Genomic DNA, 26843 nt, shown 5'->3' on the forward strand with positions numbered 1-26843 from the left:
GCAACCATTTTGACCTTCTGTCACGGGGCTAGGTGAATTTTTGATCTGTCTGATTATGGCAATTCCAGTACTTACATAGGAGCAGGAAAAGAGGATGGATTGTACCTGGATGATAATACCAGAAGCACTCAAAGTAGAAATTAAGTGAACTAACCTTTGAAATAGCTTATGAGGAAATGTTATTATTCTTCATACCCTGCAGTTTTGAGGTCCAATTTAGCAAAATACGTAAGTTTTTAATGGACAATCAGTGATGTGTTAGGAGGTGTTTCCAATGAATTGTCTTTAAGTGATGTGATTTATGGTGGGGTGTCTTTCTAGAGATGTAATATAGATCAAAAAGTTGTTGAGATCACTCTAGAAATTACTGAGTGAAACTTGCTGGCTAGTGCTCTGCAGGGTATTAGATTAGGTAATCCTAATAGCACCTTTGCATTTAAACTTTTACAGATACATAGGAAATATGAAGAAATTATTGAGAGATAGTAAATTGCCATGTTGAATTCTCTGTGTGCATTCTCTTACCTCGAGTAAAAGTGAAATAGTCTGTCCTTCTGTAATTGAGAGAAAAACTACCTATGATGATATTGGATTTGCAGGAGAGGAAGAATGTGTATATGGACAGTTACCTCACGGGCGCTGACATATGGCAATTCATTACCCCATGGTACCTTCTTGGTATGTCAGAGCCTTATGAGTTCAAACTGATATTTTGTTACATTTTACTCATTAATTCTCTGCATTGAACAGACCATATATTAATTTCTTGAAGTCACTGAGAGTGCCAAACATACAATGATGACCTCTTGAGATTTTGACTGCTGGAAGAATTATAAGTGTTTGTAATTATTTAATTTATGATGAAAGTTGCAGTAAAACTGACCTATATGTACTCTGACAGGGCATAATTTCTGTAAAGTTTGTGTCTGCCAATGCTAGCATGCATTTAGCTCTGTATCTAGCTGCATTTCATTTTTGTCCAGCATTTCTTTTTGCCTAAAACATTTTTTACTTTTTATCAGCACCCTGCAAATATGATGCACAAAATTAGTCATGGTCACAGTAAGTCCAGGCTTTGAAACCTTTTGAAATAAAACTTGATGCTGCTGAGTATAAATACTTGTAATAAAAGCTTCCAGGCAGAAGATACCATAGTGACACTATAATGCCAAAGCAATGATTATTTTATAGCTGATCAAAATATCACTCATATCTTGTAAGACCCTGATTAAACAGAAAATTGACACACCCTCACCCCCCATATGCTACCATATTGTCAAGTTAGTATTGCCATAAATAACACTCTTGGCAAACAATTTCGTATTAATATTACTTTATGCTTACATCAAGTATGGGAATGAAGGCAATTAATTAAGGGTACCTTTATTAATCATTGTCAGGAGGAATGACTGGCCACTTACTGGTGAAGTACATGATACTGAATAGTGAAATTTTGTCTTTTACTGTAGTTCATGCTTCTAACAAAATAATCAAGAAAAGAATCAAGAGAGAAGAAAAGAAAATCTACAAACCAAGCTGGAAGCTGAAAAGGTACCTCAGCAGGAGAAAACACACAGCAAACACAAATTGATTTGTACAGATGGATCAGCAAGAGGTAGGCCAGAAAAAGGACTGTCCAACAGGTTTGATACAAGGACTCATTGACCCAATGTCATTGCAAGGCCACTCTCGATAATCTTGGAAAGGTCATGACAACTGGGAGAGGTTCCTGAGGATGGGAATTAAAAAAATGTTATTCTTGTCCTCAAGAGGGGCAAGTTGGAGGATCCAGGGAGCTACAGGTAAGTCGGCCTCACTTCTCCCAAGTAGTTAGTGATAGGACAAGAGGAAATGGGCTCAAGCTGCGCCAGGGGAGGTTTAGATTGGATATTAGGAAAAATTTCTTCACAGAAAGGGTAATCAAGCATTGGAACAGGCTGCCCAGAGAGGTGGTGGAGTCACCTTCCCTGGAAGTGTTCAAAAAAGGGGAGACGTGGCACTTTGGGACATGGTTTAGTCTAGTCTACCCTTGATTGGTTTAGCATGGACTTGGTAATGTTAGGTTAATGGTTGGACCGGATGATCTTAAAGGTCTTTTCCAACCTAAACAATTCTATGATTCTATGATTCAATCCCTGGGAAGGTGATAGAGCAAATAATCCTGGAAAGCATTTCCAGAAACATGAAGGACAAGAAGGTTACTGGGAGTAGTCAGCAGTGATTTATGGAGTGGAAATCGTACTTAACTGACCTGAGAGCATTCCATGATGAGATGACTGGCTTGGTGGATGAGGGGAGCAGTGGAAGTGGTTTGTCTTGACTTTAGTAAGGCTTTTGACATTGTCTCCCATAACCTTCTCATAGGCAAGCTGATAAAGTATGGGCTAGTGAAATGGAACAGTGAGGTGGATTGAAAACTAGCTGAACTGCTGGTCTCAAAAGGGTTGTGATCTGTGGAACAAAGTCCATGTCGAGGCCAGTCATTAGTGTGTGGTGTACCCCAGGGTTCATTACTGGGGCCAGAACTGTTCATTAATGTTCTTCATTAATGACCTGCGTGATTGAACAGAGTGCGTGTTCAGCAAGTTGGTAGATGATACAAAACTGAGGGGAGTGGCTGATACACCAGGGGGACCTTGACAGGCTGGAGAACTGGGACAATAGGAACCTCATGAAGTTCATCAAATGGAAGTGCAAAGTCCTGTCCCTGGGGAAGAATAACCCATGCACTAGTACCTGCTGGGGGCCGACTGCCTGGAAAGCAGCTTTTCAGAGAAGGACGTGGTGATCCTGGTGGACAAATTGACCATGAGCCAGCAAAGCGCTCCTGCACCAAAGAAGACGAGCAGTGTCCTGGGATGCATTAAGAAGAGCATTGTCAGCAGGTCAAGAGGGCTGATCATTCCCCTCTACTGAGCACCAGTGAGAACACATCTGGAGTGCTCTGTCCCAGGCTCCCCAGTACAGAGAGACATGGACATATGGGAGTGAGTGCAGTGGAGGGCTACAAAGATGATTAAGGGAGCATCTGACACAAAAGAAGAGGCTGGGAGGGCTGGGACTGTTTAGCCTGGAGAAGAGAAGGCTCAGGGGAATCATATCAATGTGTTTAAATACCTGAGGAGTGGGATTAAAGAATATGGAGCCAGAGTCTTCTCAGTGGTGCCTAGTGAAAAGACAAGAGGCAATGGGACAAGATGAAATATGCAAAACTTCACTTGAACATAAGAAAATCTTTTTTACTGTGAGGATATTTGAACCTTGGAAGAGGTTTTCCAGAGAGGTTGTGGAGTTGTATTCCAAGATACTCAAAAGTCAACTGGACACAGTCCTGAATAACCTATTCTAGTTGCCCCTGCTTTGGGTGGGGGAGATGGGGGGGTGGGTCTGGACAAGGTGAGGTCCCTTCCCACCTCAACTGTTCTGAGATTCTGTGACTCAGCAACATCATGTGGTTTCTGAAGAAGATCTCCATCAGTGAATGAATGCAATGGACGCAGTTTTCCTAACACTAAAATGGATATGCTAACTGGAGAAATAAACCAAAACACTTAAAGCAAAGAACTAATGAGTAATAGCATAGATGAAGGCATAAAAAGTGCTTGAGAGAAATAGTCTGGAAGATAATATGAGCTATAAAAGGACTCTGAGGCCACCCTGAAGATACCAAATAACTTGTAGCCCTAATAACAGAGTTTAAAGAGGGTTTTGATGAACACAAATTTGCCAAAAAGACAGATTTAAGGAACACAGCATTGATTGTATTCTCTTACTAAAAGATTCTGGCATGTTGGATAATTACAAGGACCACCATATATCCTGTTCTGTGAAATGCAACTCATTTTATGTATGTTGGTTTTGTATGCCTGTTTAGAAGGTCAATGCAAGAGAAGAAACGGTAGAGAATAAGTAACTGTAAATTAAAGAAAAAATCCTTGGGAAATAAATAACTGACATATGAAGCCCACAGACTGCCATGCATCTTAAAGAATGGAGCTGTCATTTTCTTTTTGTACATGTAAAGGAGCTTAGAGAGTCAAAACCACGACTGTCTTTAGACACCAGTGGAGGGAGAGCGTGAGATTTCCACTGTTTGCAAATTAGGTGCATTTACTTACAGAAATTCTGGGAATTCTTTACATTGTTCAGGAGAGAAAGGGTACAAAGTATATATTTAAGCTACATAATGAAACACATAAGGGTCTTCTTTGAGCAACCTGTGAACCTGAAGTGTGTGAGACATAGACATGATGATGGAGATAGTGAGTAAATGTGGATTGAATATAGGCAATGGACTAAAATAATGTCCATAAATGCTGTATGCAATCTAGTATGCCATGAATGTACATACACAACATCTGAAACTGGCCAAACTGAGTAAAAAGCAAATCAGAACTGTGGCCTGAGGCAAGCTGCTTTCTTTCATCTGCATTAGGAATGTCCCACCAAAGCAGACTGTAGAAAGAGAGCTAAAGCAACCAGGCACCCTAAAACATTGCTTTGTTTATATCTGTTTTAATTAGGTCTCATCGCTGCAGTTTAAAAAAGAATAATTCCTGATTTTGTTACCACTCTTGTCAATTTTTTTTTTTTTTTCCTAAACAGATGAGGAAAAATGTATCAAGGATAGAACTAAACACTACATACACATTGCTGCAATGAAGAAAGCAATACAGGGCAAAGAGGAAAATGCAAGGAAGTTCGGAAGAATATCTCACATTCAGACCTCATATAACAGATGTAACTCTTTTGAAAAGACTGGAATTGTATCAGAGCTAAGTTCAGTCCTCTGAGGTTATATGAAGACAAAGATCTTGGTAGGTTGTTTGTGGAATGGACAAAATATTATTTTCCTTGTTCAGGAAGCTTGTAGTAAATATACACGCAGATGGGAATCCACAAATACTTAATTTATAACCATGATTCCAGCTTGTACAAATGAAAACTTAATTACTTGTTTATATATTTTGCATATCACCACTCAATAATATTTTATGTTCTTCTTCCAAACCAAATACCCAAGTAGAATGTAAATAAGGGGGTGGGGGGTGGGGGTGTTGTCATTCAGAGAGATAATATATATGTCATATGGACATCTAAATCCCATCACATTGCAATGAAATTATGAAGGAAATCAAAAGATGCTCTTTTTTGTCTTGTTTGTTCTTTTCAGTTTCTTTCATTGCAGCTTCGTTAATGCTTAGTCAAAGCCTTCCCATATGGTATCTTTGGTGCTTCCCTACACATACATTTCAGTAAATGTTATAGGCTTTAGTCCAAATTTTGATTCCTTTCCCTTTTGTTGTTCAAAACAATTGACATCAAACTGAAACATGAAAGGGGTTGTAGAGAAGGTTGTTTTCCCTACATGAAGAACCACAGCAGTGTTTTACATTTTCTATACAAATACAATTATTCTTTGTCTCATACTCGCACACTGCATCCTACATTTGGATTTTGGCAGGTAAAGTTATGCCACCTGAGCTGGCTAATGCTTTGTCCAATACCAAGCAGCACTGCAATCTTTGTTATTGTCCACTAGATGCTTCCCCTCCCCCATATGCTACTTAAATCCTTTTTAAGATCGGTTTTCTGGAGTCCATCTGGCATTTTCAGACCCCTGTTACAACCATGTTTTGCTGCTGCACTGCTGGGGTGCTGTAGCCTGTGAGAGGCCATGCTTTGTTACATACACACAGCAACAGAAGTGCTTTGTGTTTATACTCCTCCGCATGGTATCTATAATCTAATTTCAAACATGTTAATGCTAAAATAAGACTTCCAACTACTACTTCTATTTATACACTTAAAGCTTTCTCAATCCTAGCTTTATTGGCTAAAGAAGTTTATAAATAACATACCCCAGGCAAAGTTCTCTAATACTTCATTTAAGAAACATTAGTAACTGTGATCTGTGGAAATTAACTGAGATAAACCGTTGCTTTTTTAGTATAGCTTCTTTATATCCAATTTAGGTATCAAAGACTGAAACACTGGTAATATGTCTGAAGCATTTGAAGATGAAATAAGAAACAACCATGAAAAATGAGATTGAGTTTACGTCGCTTTAAGCCTGATCTATCCAGACTAATACCTTAAACCCAAAGTTTTTAGTATGCAAGGATGGGGGAGCCAGTGACATTGGTCCCTTCTTCTTACTCAGTTCCCCTTTGTATAAACAGTCAAATGTTCCCCGGTCTGGATTGTCCGACTCTTGCATGGTCCTCCTAAGCACCACTCCTCCGGCTGCTTGAGCACGAGTCTTCCTCCACCACCTTGTTTTCCCTGCTTCATTTTGTGTAACCTGCTTAAAAGCCCACTCGCATCAGGACGGTTCTCGCGCTGTTTGGAGCACATGGCTTCAAACCCAGTCTCGCATTCGGGATGAGGGCCCTGAGCTACTGGTTAAAAGTGGACAGTTTCTGCTTTGACAGTTTAATGAACCTAGTAGTTTATTTTCATGGTGAACTGAAAAATCAGTTCTCAGCAAATCCTCCTAACAGTCAAAATGTATAACGGAACCACAATTAGCAGCACTGTCTTTAATGAAGCACAGGAGTTCAACCACAGTATCTGTGGCATCCAAAGAAAGGTAAAGTGTTAGACTGAGCGAATACTATCTTGGAACCCACTTTTGTAAATCTGGTGGTTTTTTTAATATACAATCTGAAATTAATAATTGGCATCTTCTCTGTCCCAGGGAATATAGCATTCAGGACAGTTTGTTCATCATCAATTTACAAGTTTTCCATGAGACCTAGGGCAAACTAAATAGTTCAGACTAAGCCTCAGTTCTCTAGTAATGAAAAATAACAGTGAGGGCAGTTGGTTTCAGTGATGATGAAGTATTCTGATTCTGTGGTGAGTATCTAGATAGACTAATCTCCTTTTGCTAAGTAGTAGCAAAATTCAGAGCTTTGCAGTTGAGTTTTTCGTATGAAACAGAAATCAGTGACAAGTCAGTTATTTAACTAATGTAATTTGTGCATTGAAAAATTATGCAGAAGTTCCTTTCCTTTAAGTAGAAGTAGGAACAAAGAGCAGAAGGGTAATTTCATTAGACACTTCTGTCCTGCAACCAACCATCACTCAAATAACATTAAATTTTCCACAGCCTCCTTCTCTGTTCTTGAGAGAAAGATGAGTGATGCCATGCCAAATTCAGAAATAGCTATCGTGATCGGAAATGTTTGTGTCTCACCATCTCTCTGTTCATGATTACTTCCTCCTCAGCTGAGACAGATGAATCAGGTCTGCTAAATCACTACCTTGAACATTTCAGGAAAAAAACAGCTGGGCTGCCCTAAATCCTAGCTGATGATAGTTGATGGCATCCAGGTGACTTGGCACTGAACAGAATGAGGGGCGTGCACAGATCGTTTCTCTAAATCAGCTGTATGACCAGTAGTTTCCTATTGAAGAGTCATTAAAATATCTGGGGATAGAGGAAGAGGAGTGGGTGCTGCAGTTATTTCTACAATTGCTTTTCTTTTTTCACAACTTGGAAACTCCTAGCCAAAGGCTGTGTACTACTCGTTTAGAAAAAGCAGATGAGACCGAGCATCCATCTTCCTTTCTGTGTTTCCTTTCTCTTCATTGTGCTTTCTGCTGGGGTTGTGTAATATGAGGGAACTTCAAGGCTGCAGATGCCATCCAGAAAGAAAAATATAATTTTGTGGTCATAGCTAATTACTGTTTGGCATAATACTCTCCAAAGGGTTATCCTGCTTGTTTACACATCTTTAACCTTCAGTGTACCTTAAATTCTCTATAACAGCTTTAACTTCAGATACATTATACCGATTAGCGTTCCAGCTTTTTTAGTTCAGAATAATTATTTTCATATAATATTTTAATGACTATGCCAATATATTGCACTTCATAGTTAGTACTAAAAAGTAAATTATACAATACACAGCATCTATTTAGCTATGTAAGTTCTCTTGTAGAATCAAGTTACTGACCTTTTTCTTATTTCATCCTATTTTCAGTGCCCTCTTACAGTATTTGACAGTGGACTTGGGAACTTTCTGAGAGCCAGATCAATTGCTTTCTTGGTCTTCTTCACCTTAAGTTCTTACCTTCAGGAAACAAAATCCAGTGAAATCAAAATGATCTGAAACAAAAATCAAAAGTGACTGGGTTTATAGGCCCATTTTCCCACATTACTTCAGATGTTATCTGTTATGTTCATACCACAAATAATCAGGAGGAAAACACTTGGAGGGTCACATAGGTCAATAAACATCTGGCTTATGAAGTGTTGCCCTGCTGCCTGTATTATGTTGATAAAATTACTTTAGTCAGAAGAAAGAAATATAAACTACAAAATATAAGTGGTAAATTTTCCCATCTTGACATATGGAAGATTTGCATGTATAATTTACATCGGCATAAATCTCAGTTTATCAAAATGAAATTCTATCAAAAAATCTGAAAGAAAAAGGAACACGGGGTGTGTGTTTCGGTAGTGTATCTGCATCTCAGTGTGCATACAGGGTCCTCTGTGCATTGTGATGAGACCATTCAAGAGTGCTTTATACTTTTTCAAGCAAAACATATGAAGGCACTGTTTTTTCCTGCTATGGAAACAATTTTAAGCTGCTCTAAATGCAGATCAGCAGTGGAACCCCGCAGCTATATGTATTCTCATAGTCATGCTCTTCCCCAAATTCTTCGTGTTTGTCTCTCAAGCTTTTGCAAATATTTGAAATTCCTGGAGAAAGCTGTCTTCACCTGCACCCACTAGCAGATCCACTGGAAGAATATTTAATGAGAAAGCACTGTGTTGTCTATGTTATCGGGAACGGCATGCTTAGCTTCCTTTAATTCATGTGGTGGATAACTGCCTTTGCGATAAGTCAGGTTTCTTATTTTTACAGTTGTTCTTTACACGGCTTTTATGTTCTCTTGTGATGTTACTAAACATTTTGCTTGAATAAAGAATGGGCTGCTCGTTGGATTTTTGGAAACTTTCTGTATTAAAAAACAAAATTGCTTTGGGCTAGATTTTTTTTTCTTTTTTTTCAAGGAAAATTCCTATTGACTTCAAATAAGGGCTTCAGGGGTTAGCTGTCCAAGAAAAATGAATGTATGATCACAGGAAGAGATTTCTGACACTTTCCTTGGCTAGGGGCATTCATCACATATTTGAATGGAGTGCTGCCTAGAATGGATCCAGGAAAATAGGTATTAGTTTATGAACTCCAGTTATTGTACAACCCAAGTGCAATAATGTTGTCCAATATGTTTAGGTGGCAATCTTTTGTCCATAGGAGAGAAAACAAAAATTAGTAAACGTGATACAAACAAAAAGGATAGTCCTGCATTAACTGAAGTAATTTTGTTGCAGTCACAAAATTAATCACAAGGCATCTGCCATAGACATTGAATTCTAGTCGTTTGCTCCAAGAATTTTTTTTTGTACGTCACGCGGGTTGGATCATTTTTCAAACAACTTTAATGGTCACACTGAAATGAATATTTCTAGAGACTTGGTACTCACACTGTAGTTAATGAAATATCCCCAGCAAGGCATTATGGTCTGTGATCATCCCATGTATCCTCCTAAATAGAAAAAAACCCTACTGATCTTTTAGTGTAGGTCTTGGGCAATTAGACAGTAGATATTTACCATAAGAGGCAATAATATCCTCAAGAAGTCATCATCTGGTGTTTGTTAGGTAGGTTAGCTTCCAGTGTAGCCAGTTGCTGTCTGATCTGACCACTTCTCATCCTACATTCCAAATAAGTCACCTCATCCGTACTTATCTGGCCACTTTCTCGGTTTTCACACAGTCAGACACACTCATAAAACTGTCCTAAACACCTCTTTCACATCCTTCAACTATTCCAAACAGGTGTGGTGATATGTCAGAATTTCATCACTGTTGGCCATGGTGGATTTGCTCTGTACTTCCTAGGGTATGGTTTGGTTTTTTTTTTACTGTTCCCTGGAATGCCACAGGTATATGCTACATGCCAGAAGCCAGCAGTGACTCTATCTGTGGAGAAGAAAAGCCAAAACAGCCTTCTGCTCTCAAATACTTTGAACCGTCAGAACTGCAGGGAGCCAGGCGGGTGCCTGTCTCTGCTCCACATGAAGGAGTGGCATGCAACGTTAGCAAGCTTGGTGTTTTTAAGCTGTCCTTCAGGACGCATGCATGGCTAAGTGTATTGGTTGAATCAGTTGAATTAATATCTCCAAATGGTTCTCAGTGCCATTAATTGCACTCTGCAAGTGACTGGTCTTGGTGATGACCTCCATGTGGTACGTTTGGTAAACTTAAGTTCTCCTCTTCAGTATCCCCTGCTCTTACATCAGTGTTCACAGGAAAAATACTCAGCTTTATGTTTTTTTTATTTTGCTTTATGTGTGTTAAAAGCTGTGATCAGACTTGGAAAGAAGGAAGCTTTGAGGCTCAAGTAGAAAGACAGCCATTTTCTATTTAGAGGCCTCTTCTGTTCCCATTTAGGGTCATGGCAGCCATATTTGCACATTTTTGCAGATTTAGCAAACCCTGCGAGTCCCAGAGGTGATTCTGCACACTGTGCCACACTGTCCACAACACATATATCAACAACCCCAGCATCGCTGGCCTACTGATAAGCCAGCATTTCTGGAATCATCTGGAACTAATTAAAGTCTCATTTCTGCCCCCTATGTTACTGAAGAGCTGCGGCTGCCTTAATGCTTTCAAAAAAGTATTTTGTGAAGGATGGATGGCATGGACAGAATTATTGTAGGACATCTGAAGACACACTGTCATCCTGACTGATGTTATTACACATAATCCACTTCAGACTAATTTTTTGCAATTGCTATGAAGATCGGAAGGCCTTGGGTTTATTTCTAAACCTAGATCTTGCACAATGTGTGAATTTTGTGCTATATAAATTTAAACTTAAAACATTAAAATGTATATCACCATTCCAAGTTAGACTCTTAAATCTACCTTTAGGCACTTAAATAAATGGACAGGTTTTTAGGTAATTAAGCCCTTGCAGCTCCCATCAAGTTTAATAGAAGAGATGTAGCAAGGAACAGGCAGCAACTTCAAGATAGAAAATAAAAAGAAAAGAAAAAATTTAACCAGTATGATATCAACCTAAGGCATATGCAGAAAGAAGATGTAGCAAATGTACTCTTAACATGGATTCTGCTAATTAAGGGGTTTACTGTTCATCTGTCCACTAGTTGGCAGGCATAGCAACGCAATCAGCTATCCTGTGAATGCATCCCTGGCTGCTACTGAATCTCTGCAAAGATGTCCTAGCAACTGTGTGCCAGCACTGTATCATGTAAATGCATAAGTGTTAATAGGATCAATCAAACCTGCAGGGGAGTTTTCCAGTGGCTGGAGCATAAAGCATTTCACTGGAAGACAGTGAAACACCTGGCAAACTGGGATACCAAGGTTAAGTGTGAAGGTATTTGCAGGACTGCTTTTTTTTTTTTTTTAAAAAAAAAAACTAGACATCACATTCTTGAATGCATAGCACAGAGGTTTTTTCCCTTCCCTTTAAGATCACGTTCCTGAGGATTATGCAACTGTACAAGTGCCTGCAGCAGATGCTCAGAATATTCTCATTCTTCTGATGGATTAAGTGGGTCACTTCAAATTTAGGGACAATAGGACCTTACAGATCAGGTTCACAGTACATTTAGTACTCCTGTTTTGATGGTGGCCAGTCCAAAATGTCAGCAGGGATTGAACTAGCTATAACGTAGAAGTATACACTTTTGTTTTTTCAGATACTATGTTTTCAGAAAAATGCCACTGGATATCAACAATTTCAGTTGACTTAAAAGGCAAGGTGGATTTATTTAGTTTTTCATTTTGCTTTCCGCCTTTGCATCCCCCATATAACAACTCCATAACATTTATTTTGGAGCAAACTTGTTGTTCAGTCAGCAAACCAAGAAATGAGTCACTCAGCTCCCATTTCACATAAACCTTTAACTCTGTATATACAGATTCACAATTTCTTTTTCTGTCTTGTGTGCATTACCTGATATATTAACATGCTTTCCTAGTCTTCTCCTACTCTTTCACTTTTCTGTAGCTGCTGGAGAGACTTTTGTTGGAGCTTTTTTTGTACTGAAGCAAAACCCTGTCAACAGAGTGCAAAAGCATGTTTAATGGCCTCTAGCTGGCTGCAGATGCCCACATTTCTGAATAGTACTCAACATCAGAAAACTGAACGTACTATTAATTAAAGCTTTCTTTTCAAATGATGCCAAAATAGAATATTTTCTAGAAAGACTGCACTTTTCCTCCAACATGAAGTAAGATGAAAGACATTTACTCTGTGATTTCATTTGCATTCTCTGAAGTGACTCTGTGAAATGTCCTTTGGTAATAAAGAAAGTACTTGTTGCTGAAAACCTAAAACAAAGTATTACTTGTCAGTCTCTATACAGTGTATCTGCGAATGTGAGTCTTGCATGGGAAAAATTAGTGGTGGTGTAAAATAGGACATGTAAGGTCACACACTTACTGGTTAGAAGATCCTAAAAGGGAAATTTTTTCCAACCACATTAAATCATCCACACCAAATATCTATTTTAAGTTTACTATACAATAATACATTAAGATTTATATTTGGCATGTGAAAGAGGTGTAGGCAGTTCTGAATAGAGCTGAAGTGACTGAATTATGTTTTTCAGAGTTAAAAAAAAACTTTTTTTGAGTTTTACAATGTAGCACTGAGTTTTACAGTACTTCATTTTTTGCCCCCACATCCCTGTAATGCTGCACAAAGATTCTTTTACATTTTGTTTTCCTTTTATACCTATATATACATATATTTCAATGAGAAAAGGAAAACAGTGTTTAAAGAAAGTGTAAATGATCAGTGAATTGTATAGGCATTGCTCATAGTCAGAGCAAGCAAGTATATGCTTAGGGTTACACAAGTGACATCTAAGTTGTCTGGAAGATGTGCTTCTCCCAGTTTGCCAAATTGGGAAACAAGCTGGTAAGTGCCTTTCCCTCCTACTTCCAGGCCACATACCATGCTTTCATTTCCACAAACACAAAGCCAAAAGAAGAATAGGAAATGTGGTCTCAACACAGAGTTAGGATGTGACTGCAGCAGAAGCTTGGACCCACCAGCTGGGGAGACCACACAAGGTTCGTGCAGTGCTAGGGACTCCAGAAGCAATTCAGGGCAAGAAGAAACATACTGTTGTGCTCCACTTGGAAAACCCCTTCCAACTCCCATGCAGTTCAGAAAAACGGTAAACACCTCTATGCAAAAACCCAAAGATACACTGGCTGGCACTCTGGCAAAGCTTTCTCCAGCCTTAATCTCTATGTGCCTGCTCTTGCCTGCCTGCATAAGGAGAATACGTAATGAGTCAGTGGGATCTGCGTCTCCTCTCATACTGTGTTGTGAAGAGCGCCGAGGAACATATGGATACCTGGCACCCCTCTGTCCTCATTAACTTACTATGTATTAGCACTTCCAGGGTACTAGGGGAATACTTTTCTGCCCAGTATTCTGTCATATGTCTTATTTTAAATTATTAAGTCCTGTTGTTCTTGCTCAAGGACTTTTATAAGCTGTAGGAGAATGCTGCTGCTAAACTTTCAAACCCTTAAAACCCCCAAGTTTTTCTGGGAGCAGTCAAATTAAGGAAGCTTGATTTGTAAAGAGTTGTGCAACTGCATCTTCAGGGACCTAATAGACTCTAAGCTTTTTCCATGATCGGGTTATTCATAATGGAGCTCTCCCATTTCTGCTGTAGATTTTTTAATGCTTAAAAAGTTCATATCCATCCTTTGCCTTACTGGAAAAATATTTCCACAGGGCCAATGGTGAAACACTGGAACAGGTTGCCCAGAGAAGCTGTGGAGTGTCAGTCCACAGAGATGATGTGCTCTTGAGTGGACAAGTTCCTGAGCAAGCTTAGCTGGCACATTTTGAGAAAGAAGTTTGACCAGGTGATCTCCAGGGGTCTTTTCCAACCTAAATTACTCCATATTTCCACATAAACAGTGGAGTCTCATTTATACATTCCTATCTATTTTTGTGGCACTACTATGCTGCACCTATATGCCATTGAATTGGGTTGAAATTGGCAAAAAGAAATCAAAGGTTATAAAAAGATGATGTACATCAGAATCACATAACCCTTATTTCCTTGCAAAGCTAGACTGTACATGAAAAGAAGGAAAAGCAGTTTTGTCAGAATAACAGGCTCAAAAATTGATGAGGTACAAAATGTACAGATACATTTTTTTAAAATGTATTACTTAATATCAGGCTTTGAATGAAATTTGTTTCTATACAGATTTTTAATTACTAGATTAATTAATCTAGCATCTATATTAATGTATATTATTATTAATTTTATATATATTATTATTAATTATATATATCTTAATTCTTAGAGTGACAAAAAATCAAATTCTCAGGCAAATTCTGACCTCTGCAACACTGAAGTTGCTAAATTAGTATCAAACTAAACAAGAGTAGAATTTATCCTACTGATTCGCAGAAGTTATTCTGAATGTTGCTGTACTTGACTATTTCTGTACAGATTTATAAGAAAATTATATCTTAAGAAATAAACTATATCTATGCAGTGAAGGGAGCTGTGGCTAAGAAGCTAGAACAGAAACCACAGCAGTTTTTTTCATGTAGTCAAACAATTATTGTGTTATTTTGTAGACACTACAACTGTATTCTGTTATTTTCTAGTTTTTATCATTTCATTCATGAGATACAGGATATATAAGATTAGAGAAGACTTAGGGGCACATGAAGGCTTATTCATTTGATGAACATCACTGATGTCATGAACCACATGAGTGAAGACTGAGGAAACTTGGGACATAAAATGTGTTAAGCCTGCACAGGACAAAAAGTTATCAGGTGGAACACTGTAAGTGTTATTTGTTTATAAATCTAAAAACCCTACAAAATTGCCTGAGAGTTTAGGTCTTCTCAATTAGTGAGATTGGTGATAATGCAGAAAGTGAGAACACACGTCTTTAACTCCAGAAATTAATTCAGTTGTAAAACAACCCTTCTTGTGGAAAGATCTCAGTTCTTTCTAGAATAGAAACAGCAGAACAAACCAGTCTCTGCTAGCATGGTGAATGCTGCCTTGGTGTAATCTGGTGGATGTTTGACATGGTATCCATGCTAAATAAAGCAGGAACCAGCCAAAAACCATATTTTGGGAAGAGAAGCATTACACCCTTTTCTTTACCATTTTCTCCATCCTTGCAAAGGAAACACTAGAAACAGTTTCTAAACCAACCCCCTAAGATCCCTTCCCATGCTATTGTAAAGATCCTAGGTTTGAGATTCTGTTGAGACTTACTGAAATGTCGCTCTCACCAGATGAATTAAGCAAAAGCATTCGTTGTTTTATAACTTTATACATACTTTAGAGAAAAGCAAAGATTTTGGAAAAGTTCTTCAACTGGTATAAACTGGTTTACATCCTTTGATTTCTGAATTTATACCTGGTAAAATTGTACATGGGTTTAGTGCTATCACATAGTCCCATTGGAAACAACAGGATTACTATATAATATAGCACTGTGGTACACTCTGAAGGTGCCAATATCTGGCCTAAGTATCCAAAGTAGTAGTGTGATCTATAGTTATGACCAAATAAACATGTTTTCTGGGGCCAAAGCATGGACCTAGCTTGTCTGTGCTTAATGCAGCTCCCTATGAATAGAAGTAGATTTTTCTTTTGTAGAAACCCAGCTTTGGGGAAAATTGGTACACTTGGTGCTTGTGATTGCTCTACCTTGAGCTGTTAATAGCACCCAATAAGATACTTGTCTCCCTTCCAGTAATTGCAAGGTGGATGGTAAGGGTGCATAGAAGCCGTCATTTGGCTAGTTAAGCACCTTTAGTGTTGCTTTTGCTTCACTTCTGGCACAGAGTTTCTGAACTGATGGCCAGGCTCCAAATCCTTCTTAGACTTCTAGCCCATATGAAGTGTACTGCAAACAGAAATATTTATGTAGTGTCTTCCAGCATTGCTCAAGGTAACTCAGATTACCATAAGAAGGAGACTATTGTTGCTTGTTTTCAGTGTTTCTATGCCTGTGCTAGATGACAGCCCTCCCCCTATTTTGGCAGTCTGCATGATTTTCGTGCTCAGATGCCAGCCTCATATATGTACTATATAATAATATGCTTCCACTAAACCAAGCAATATTTGTCCAGCATTTATGGTGGTAGGTAGGTGTTGGGGTTTATATCTGGCTCTGCCTCTGTGTTTGGAAAATCAAGTCACCGCTATACAGCAGGATGTAGTAAGCTCTTATCTGGAGTGTCTTCTGATTACCTGATTACCACAAACTAGGAAGGAAGGATGGGAAAGAAAAGTACTCAGTCACAGTTCACTAAGTTGCTTGGGAAAGACGGTAATTTTTTAAATAAGAGAGATTCATTGGCATGAGACTATAGCTGAAGGACATGCCCTTTAAAAGGGTTGCTTGCGACACCAAAATTGCTAGGAAACTTGCTCCTTGGTCACTATGCAACACACCACCGTAGTGTCCTTCAGCTCCAGGCGCAGCTGGTTAGAGGGTCACTGACTAGCTGCCTGTGACGGATGAAGTCCCAGAGTGGACGTGTGGGAGGCAAGAGGCTAGTGAGCAAGTCTCATGCCCAAAGCATAAGTCTTCCTATTTCCAAAGGCCAAACGGTAGTGTTGTGTAGAAATTCCCTTGAATAATTGTAGAGGTTCCACCCATACGGATGAGAAATGCAACTCTGTCTTCTGTCTCTAGTCAGAGAGGGAGTTTTATAGCTCTGTGAAAATCCCTGTTGTTGTAGCTAAACTGGCTGCCTGCAGCTGCTTTGGGTGGTTAGAAAAAAACGTAGGTACCTCTACTTTGTACTGTACAGAGTAGGCTACCCTAAGTCTTATCTTTTGTAAAGAGTAAATAATAACAAGCCCATTTCTTTGCAGCAAGTTTAAAATCTATAGGAACAAATAATAAAAATTAGTACTTTGGGGTTTGTATAATGCCTAGTTGGTCCATGGCTAAGGTGCTCTATGATGACACAAACCATTACAGTAATTCTGTTTTCTTCTTTACTTAAGGATTCACTCATAGATATTATTATTCGCCAAAATATATGATGGCTAATAAAGAAAACGTGTTGCCTGCCAGCTTTAGGATAAATTCACTAGTAAATAAATATGCTATAAGAAAACATGTAATCTGCAAAGGAAAATTCTCCACTTATCTCCCTCCATGCTTAAAATCCTTATCCTTGATCTACTGCTCTTCCCTGGATCAAAAAAACCCCGCAGAACAAACCAAAAACCAGTGTCACAGAACAAAAAAACTATTAGTTAAAAAAGTTGAAAATGGAAGTCCAAAGTAGGTCAACTTTAACCAACTGACTCAACTTCTAAGGTCAGGGAAAGCTTCAGTCATACTTTTTGTTCCTTTGCTAGGGAAATTATTACACAGTAATGTCTTGGGGCTGTGCGTTTGCTGGTGCTGCCAAGACAAGTCATTTCTGTGTGTGCTGTGAGCAGCATTCCTTCTCTATCATATGACTATGAGATGGACATAATGCATCGCAGTTAACAGCACTGACTCACCCTGTAGTTTACGCCAACACTTAATGTCATTCATGCTTAATAAAACTGTGGGGTTCTGCTTTTCCACCCACTTTTTGTTATTTATCTTGAAACCTACCACGGCACAAGAAAAATTATGGCAGCTTGATATAAAATGCTTATTTTATAGTCTCCATTCAAAATTTTTTTGAGGCATTGACAGTATACCTGAGAAAAAGTTCTCTGAACAGCCACATGTAGATGGCCAGGATATAGCTGAAGGACTGCAGCATGCTTTTCAGATAAATAAGTATCATCTGATATTCTGCCTGTCTAGTCTTTTTGTTTGATGCAAAGTTCATTTGGAAATCACAGATTTGTGCAAGCCAAAATCCCCCGCAAAAATTCTCCAGCTCAGATCAGCAAACTGACCCACTTCTGATCTCAGCGTAGACCCACCTTTAAATTTTATACACCAGCTGCCATACTCCCTTTGAATGACTGATGTGAAGAGAGTCTGTTAAATATTGCATGTACAAACCTTATTAAAAAAATATTAAATCAAACATGTTTCCCTGCAACATTGTAAGCCCAAACACAACAGCAGCAGTGTAGTAGCTAATGAGAAACTCAAAGTTGATGCACCTCAGTCCCAGCTCCCAGATGTGCTGCAAGAAGGCAAATGCCACCTCTTAATGCCACTTCTTAATGCCACATTATGCCTTGCCCTACACACATGTCCACAAGGATTTCATTCAGTTGCCATTTTGAGCAATGAGCAGCTGTAATTCCAGCTCTCTCCCTTCTAAGTACAAGCAATGAGGAAATCAAATGGGCCTGAGGATGGCACGGCTCACAGAATAAGCGAGGTGGGGTGGGGCTGTGATGGCTTTCTTCATGCTGTGCCGCCAGCGCACCTGAACATCCACGGGAACCCCGCTGACAAAATGCTGAAAATTGTGGCGGAGAATGCAATTCTCATGAACTGTGCTACTCATGTAAGAATATATCTAGTGGACTTAGAGGTGCTGTTCTGCATTTGGGTTTTGTTGCAGAAGGAGAGAGCGAAGTCACAAAAATGGATTTTGTTCCTGTGTTCGGTTCGTGAAGTCTCCTGTCCCAGCAAGGGTAATGGAAATACCTGAAATTTGGTGCTCTCTGCTTTCTCCCAAATGGAACAAAATTATCATTGAGAAATATCTGTAGCAGTTCCAGGAATAAATTGTCCCTCTTATTGATTTAGCAATACCAAGGCAGTAGAAAATTCTCGGTTATATATAGAGGGAATTGTCCCAGTTTTCATTGTAGCAATGGAACAACTGAAATAGGCAGTTCCAGTAAAGTGTTATTCTAATAAAAACACTTTAAATGTGCTTTAACTGTATCTGTGTTCTATTCCTTGTCCTTTTTCCAACCAAAAACATTTTTCAGTAATACTGTTATTCCAGTAAAATTAGTAAACTGGCTTCTCTGTGTAGTATCAGTTTGATTAGCAGCTACTGTACTCAAATGTATGACCTTCTCCTTGTTCAGGAAGCCTTTTAGGGACATTATGGAGTGCGAATACAGATGTCACAGTGAGTGGGTGAGTCACGCATTTGTGGCTGGTTTTACCTGAATAATACTCTCTTTTCTCTTTTTCAATAAAAAAACCCCAAACCTTTAAACAACTAAGGATTTTTCATTGCTGGCTTTTAAGATATACAGAGGATTCTGCCAGTATATATGATTGTTACAGAATATTCCCACAAGAAACAAGACAATGTTGCTCTGAAGCCTTCTATGTTTAACATATTTGTTTTGGGCTCTCCTGTGAAATCTATCAGAAGAAAAAGAAGAGACAGCATGTGTGTAATATATAGTTTGATCAGTAAAATACAGTAAAAAAATGATATCTGCTCTCTGTGGATAGAAGCACATTTTCAGCTAAAACAAACCTGTCTTCTGTCTTCTGGTTTTTGTTTGATGCAGAGAGAAGGAGTGCTGTTCTGATTAGGACAGAGTACGAGAAATCAGGAAAGATACTCTTCATGGCTCTGACAGGCACTTCTCGGCCTGAATGGGTCACTAAACCTTTATGTGCTTCAGTTTTATTATTTGTAAAACAATTCTTATTTATTTCAGAAGGATATACTCAGACTAAATAAACTAGTTGTTGAAAAAACATATGTAGAACCCCAGGAAAAATATTGCAAATACAGGACATGTTGTCTGTTTAGAAAAATAAGTTCAAATAAAAAGAAAGGAGGAAAAGTTTTTAAAGGCAGCTTTTAAATGTTTGTAAGATCTTTCTACTTATTCCTGGCTTAATTTTAACAGTAAAATCTGGTAATAAAAACCAAAGCAAAGTGTTGCAGTAGGAAGGAATGACACACGCTCTTTCCTCCCCACCCCTGCCCCCCTTACAGTTGGCATTGCTGACAGGTACCTCGGGGTTTTGGGACAGAAATTATTCAGGATCGTACTTGGCCCTTGCTGTTCAGCTGTTCCCATGCAACAGGGCCCTCTTCCAATGCCATTTGAAGACCCACAGCCGACACCAGGGTGTGCAGTCCATGTTTGGATTGCTCTTTGCTAACAAGGGCAGAGGGGGGAGCAGAAAGGAGAAGCCCCTGAGCTGTTTCACAAGGACTCAGGTGCCTCAGGCAGTGAGTGCTGCTGTATGTCTGAGGCACAAACTGTCTTGGAGAGATTTGAGACCCATGGTTTCAATTCAGATGGCCTACAGTGTAGGTTGTTCGGCTTCCCCTGACTAAATGGTATCTGCGCTAAATCATTTAGTTCTTTGCCTTAGGCTTCATGTCGTGACTATGGGCGTATTTAAAGGATCCCCATCCCCTTTCCAGCTATCACATAAGGCAGCAGACATATACATCTGCTGTATACACACATCCAGATTTATTTTCAGGTTTCCCATTTCAAGGCTTTCTTTTTATTCAGACTTCTTCAACTCAATTCGTGCGCCATGTGAGTCATCTGCGTTGCATTCAGCTCATTACCCTCAGGGCCAAATGAGAGATGGCACCAGGCACACAGAAGAAAGAAAACTGTGTGCAAAGAAGTCACCATATTGGAAAGAAACACTTGAAATCAAATGGTTGAATCATGTCCCTGTGGGCTGATGCTCTAGATAAATTTGCAGAAGAGCAAAAATAAAACCTTGTCCTACCTCAGCCTTGTTGGGACCAGACTAGGATTACTCAGGTGAGTAACAACTTGCCCATGTGAGCAAAAGCATCACACCTTGCTAAAATACTAAAATACACGATTTCCATTTGCCACTGTAGGATTAGCAGAATATAGAGTTGCAATATGAGCAACACCAGTCTATTCACAGATAATTTGAGCCAGTTGATGCTACTGAATGTCTCCTACATATTTATAAGCTGTCTAAAATGATAGATATCACTACTTGCATTATTCAGTATTCAGTACATCTGCATACCTAGAATTATACAGATGCACACACAGTGTTGTTCCTCTGCAAAGTGGGAAGGAGCAGTCCATAATTCCTTCTGGGATCTGCTCAGCAATTAATACGTTATGGTAACATATTCTGTGTAACAAGGACAAAGTACCTCATCCAATAATTTACGCACCAAGCACCTAGTGTCTGAGTTGGCATAGGTTTTTCAAGGAAGACCCAGTTCTGACTTTAGCCCTCCCTATACAAGTCATTTTAGTAATTAATTAACCTCAGTAGCCATAATTTGTGTTGTGTTCCTAGTGAGCATTTGTTAATGTCTGTTTACATGCACTGGAGCTCATGCCCTTTGGCTTGCTGTTTATTTGGGCTTTTTTTCTTAAATTAGAGACTGCCTTCAATCAAAAATCCCTTTACAGTACAAGAGCTGTTAAACTGAATGCAATTCACCTCACCACCTTCTTAATGGCATTCGCTATGAAAGCATGAAGAATCACGGGCTGCTCTCTCCATGCAAACCTGAGGGAAAGGAGACAGCTGGGGTGTGCAGGGCTGCCCTTAGCTGAAGCAGTGGGGGTCTCCTGCCAGGAAAGACCCTAGAGATGCTGCTTACCAAACACCTAGGGCTCCCTCTGGCTCAGACACATCAGTTTTGCACCAAAAACCAAGACAGAAGGGTCTGAGGCATGCGTATGTCTTACCACAGTATGGGGTCCATACCTTGTCAAGAGGCATACCTGGGCCTAGAAGCTCAGAAACACTAGAGCAGTTCAGACATACTCTTGGCTACTCAAACACATTTGGTGGGGAAGAGATATTGCCCTATGTTGTACTGGTGCCACTCCGCTAGAGCTGAGCAGAAGCGGCCATACTATGTCTTCCTCCACAGTTTGTGCAGTAGGACTATGAGGGTGAGGTTTTTTTTTTTTTTTTCCTTTGGCCAAATATGAACAAAAGTGTGGAAATGATCACTTTTCATATATTCTTAATGTTGCTAAATACCTTCTCATTTTCTCTGTATGTGCTCTGTTTATATATAAACAGAATAGTTGTGATAGCAGGGTACAACCCAAGGTTTATTTGAGGGCAAGGTTTAGGAAAGCATGCCTCTTTTTAGGAAAGCATGCCTCTTTTTCCTCTGGGTAAAGGAGGAGTGCTGTAATAGTCAAAAATTACCAGAGATAAAGCATCTTATCTCATTTACCTAGAGCCTAATTCATCTGTACTTTTCAAGTCTAGAACATAAAGCACACTACATTGCAGGAAAATTCCTTAGCTTGGCTTTCATATGTGTTTCCTACCTTTTGTGTAGCTCAAATGTATTTTTCAAAGGAAAAACACCTTATAAAAAATGCCTTTCTATATCTCTAGGTGAGTTGTGTGGAATTCTTTATGCTAAATTGCCCTCTGGATAATTTTGACAATGAGAAAGAGTATACCTGCACTATTTACAGAAGTTATGTCTGTGATTAGAGAACGAAAAGTGCAGTATAATTAGAGATTTTAAGCCACACTATGCAATAGATAAGGAGTTCTGACAATAAGGTAGAGGTATCCCTAGCCCTATTTTTATTCACTGGCAGGTATTATGTAGGTGTGGAAATCAGATACACGTATCAGAAAACTATTAACCAAATCTTGGTATCAGTCGTACCATTGCAATTTCATGGTTCGAAGACTTTGGTTGGGTTGCTTGTAAGTGTTTCTCCTCAACTTATTCTGCACTATACTCCTCTGAACATTAATGATCCATTTTCAAGTCAAGTGAAACATTCCTCAGCTCACAAGACTTTTTTCTTCTTGAGAAAAGAATTTAATAATGAAGAACAAAGGTAATCTTCTGAGGTTTGGTTTGTTTGTTATCTTTCTTAGTCTGGAAAAGCCAGTTAAATAAAAAAAGAACTGTGGGAACTTAAGGATGTTATACAAAAACAATTTAGTACTTTGTTGTATATTCACAGTTGCAAATGACTATTTATGAGTCATCCATGTGTTGGTATTGTGGCAAATTTGATTTAATCTTTCTGAAGCTATCCCTGATTAGAATACATCTGCTTCTCTTCAGCACTCTGACATTTTGTCTTGAATATATCCATTCGTGGTACACATTTACAGTTTCCTATCACTGTAATAGTCACTGGGAATTCAAAGGAATGTCCTTGCTTGCCCAAAAGGCAGGATTTAGTAAAGAGCTACAAGATGAATCAGAATTAACCATTCATTTTAGCCCTTTAACTTCAGTGGGCTGAGTTTGAAGCAAAGGGTATACAGATTGATCTTCTTAACTCCTTTCTATTTATGGCCATATCAAAACCTGAAACTTTTTAAACCATGTAGAAACAAAAGCAGAGGACTCCATATAAACTTTGAACAAAGAGATGCAGATGTAGAGGGAAAAAGTGAGCCTAAGCATGGTGAAAGAGCAACAACCCTCATAAAGGTGTACATCAAGGAGGGTATCTCTTCCCTCATCAGGGAGGTGACATCTCCTAAGAATACATGTCTAGGAGATAAGGAGCCTTAAGAAAGAGAGCTGGCTTAGCATTAGCAGCAAAATAAGTTGTCAAAAAATTCATTGGAATTTACAGGAATCTGCATTTACCCCCCAAAATTAAAATGGATGAGGTAAATCTTTAAAAAATAGAATGGGAAAAGAGGCCTTGTAGGATAAGAAGATAACCATCACAGCATTACATGAAACATTCAGGACATTGAGTTGCTGGCCTTTTTACTGAATTGAGATAGAAAAAGGACTCTTCCCACCACCCTGATTTTGTTATCATCTTACTCATAGAATAATTCAAAGAATAACTCAGTAACTTGAATGGCCTGCTCTTGGACGATATAGTTTGCTATACAGTGAACTTAAAAAGATAACTTTTCTTCTATTTAAAAATTAATATGTGATCAATTGGTGGTCCTCCATCCTATACCATTGTACCTAATAATCAGTAGCCATGATTTCCTATTGCTATTTTTCCAATGGCAAAACCCTGGTATAGGAAATCACCACCAACATTAAAAACTAGATTGCACTGGGCCACCATCAGTACAGTTCTGAGCAGTAGCAACATCTCTCACTGCTTTTTACTTTTATGGTATGCAAATCTCCACTTTAAACTCACTGAAAGGACTTTAAGAAAGGAAGTATGAAATAAAAAATCTCATATTGTCCAAAAGCATCATTAAAAGGCATTTTGGGCTCAGGGCTCAAGCTGAGGGGGAGACCATTTCCTTTGCTATAAATGAAAGCAGCTAGAGTCCAACCTTGTTTCCACTGAAGTCACAGACTTCATACAAAACAGGAAGAGAGAAATTCACTTTGTTTAATAGTTGTCATTTCAGTTCTTTATGTTTCTGTTTCCTTAGAGACTTGCGTGCTTCTACATAGGCACACATTTTCTGATAAACGCACCTCATTGTACTTTCTTTGCGTTTACAGGTTGAGGTTTAAAAAGTGTTTATGAGTTCCTTCATCTTTTGTTTTCTCATACATGCTAATAGAAACAGTAGGGTTGCTGTGATATCATATGCAGGATAAAACCAATAAAACTCTGACTTGGGATGTTCTTCACTAGTTACCTTGACTAAATAAATTTATTGACTATAATTATAACAGATCAAAACAACGATATCAGGAAACAAAATAAACTGCGCACACTCAACATCTCCCAAATACTGATCTTGGTTTGACAAATATTGTTGCACCATGTTCTTTTCCTCCATTTCCATATCCATGACAACTCATATCCAACAGACATTGCTGAACAAACATGGTATCTCTACTATTTCTTATGTCCTATGGTAAGATAACGAGGTTGATATCCTTGGTCTGGCAGGTTGTGTTGAAAACCTGCAAGATTTATCTCTCTATCATGTCTATATGAACCTATTATGAGATCATCTCAAAATCTTCAATGAATTTAGCCTCACAGGACCTCTATGAAATGGGAAACTGTTATAATTACCACTCTATATATATGGGAAGTGAGTATCACAAAGAATAAGACCAAGATTATTAAAGATATTAAAATGTCCCTGCACTTAGGACCACATAAGAAGTCACTGGTTTAGATGCCTAAATCTTCCTGAAGTCACAGACCCCAATAGCTACAGCACCCATCCAATTCAAAGCAGAGGCTGGGCTGCCAACAAACCCAGGAATGATTCATAGTCACCAAACTGATGAATCTCAAGTCCATCCTTCTGTGTCTGGTTTTGACTGGAAAATACAGACCTGAAGAGTCTGTTCACACAAAAATTTTCCAAAGAAGAAAATGTTGCCATCCTTCTGGGAAATGTTGTGGATCTGATAAATCTGTTTCTTTTTTCATTGTTGAAACTAGTTTTGTCTAATAATTCCCAATGAGCTCTTACTCTATGGCGTGTCAGCTATGTTACTGCAGGATAGCAGGAATTGGCACCTGCTCAGAAAGCTGAATTGTTCTGAAAGTAGATCTTTCTTTAGGTCTTTCTTTCATTAATGAACCTCAGAAGATCACATTGTGAAAGTTCACTCTGATGTCCTGCTTACATTCAGTAGCAACCTCAGACTAAAGTGATTGTTAAAAAGGGTGCAGAATAGGAAAATAAATCAGCATTGGTGTCAGTTTGTTTTGTTTCAATAATGGTCACCATGGAAACAAAGTCACTGACCTATTTCTTTTCATGCATACAAGTAAACACGAGGGTTTCCAATTTTCATACATACCATTTTTCGTACCAACAATTTACCTTACGGAATGTCCATAATGTACTATCTTATTGAAACTTAGATTTTTCTCCCTAAAGGGCTTGTGGTTTTTTGGTTTTTTTTTTTTGGCCAATTTCCTTCACCAGGGAGAAAAAGAAAACTCAGTACCGTCATTATAACACCAGACCACTTCTATTTTCACTACACCTACCCTTGCATGTAGGTGCGGTGACTGTAAACCAGCAATCTAATAGCAGTATGATTAGATGTGCTTCAACAGCCATTTCTGACTCATCAGATTAATTTCAGATTACCTAATTCTGCATCTTTTTAAAACATTTGTCAGTGCTACTACACAAGAAGAACCTCTTCCTAATGGCAAGCTACCTGCTATTGAGTGGACACCTTCTGCTTCCAATGGAAGAGGCCTTTTCTCTTACCTCCCCAACATGGCACTCTAAATTTATTACCACCAACCTGGCTTGTGTCATACTGCTCAGAACCTATAGACACATTCTTTGCTTGTTGTATTTGCATTATTCACATTGGTTCACATGCACTTAGATAAGCTCTAGGTGTCATGAACCCACAGATAAATGGTTTTAACCAGCTGATACCCAAAGTGAGTGTGAACATATGAGAACAACATGTGCATACTTGCACAAAAAAGAAGATAACAGAGTTTGCAAGGAATACTGCAAAAACATCAGGCTGGAGTGCCATTTCTCCTTTTAATACTGAGCACACAATAACACCCTGTCCCTAACCCTCTCAAGCATTAGCTGTGTATGTCGTGTGTGTGCATTGTACTGTGGCCTCAAGGATAACCACTCACATGTTTGGGAAGAGAGACAAACCATACATGGAAATGCTGAAAAGTAAAAGAATATTGTATTTGCTATATTATGGCCTCTGAGACTATGCCCTGCGCTTGTCTCCTCTCGGTAACAGTTAAATAATCTAGCACATTAGCTGCATGTTCTGGGCCAAATGCACTGCTAGAGTATCTCTAGTGATGTAATACACATATTTTCCTCTCCTTTAAGCAATGTAAATCCATATAATACCATTGAATTTGATGGCATTACTCCAAGACTAAATAGCTATAACTATGAACAGAATTATCTGACTGAACCAAGCTGTTCAGAAAGAAATCAAAGACATGCCAGAGA

This window comes from Pelecanus crispus, chromosome 2 (assembly GCF_030463565.1).
Source record: "Pelecanus crispus isolate bPelCri1 chromosome 2, bPelCri1.pri, whole genome shotgun sequence".
In the NCBI taxonomy this organism is placed as follows: domain Eukaryota; kingdom Metazoa; phylum Chordata; class Aves; order Pelecaniformes; family Pelecanidae; genus Pelecanus; species Pelecanus crispus.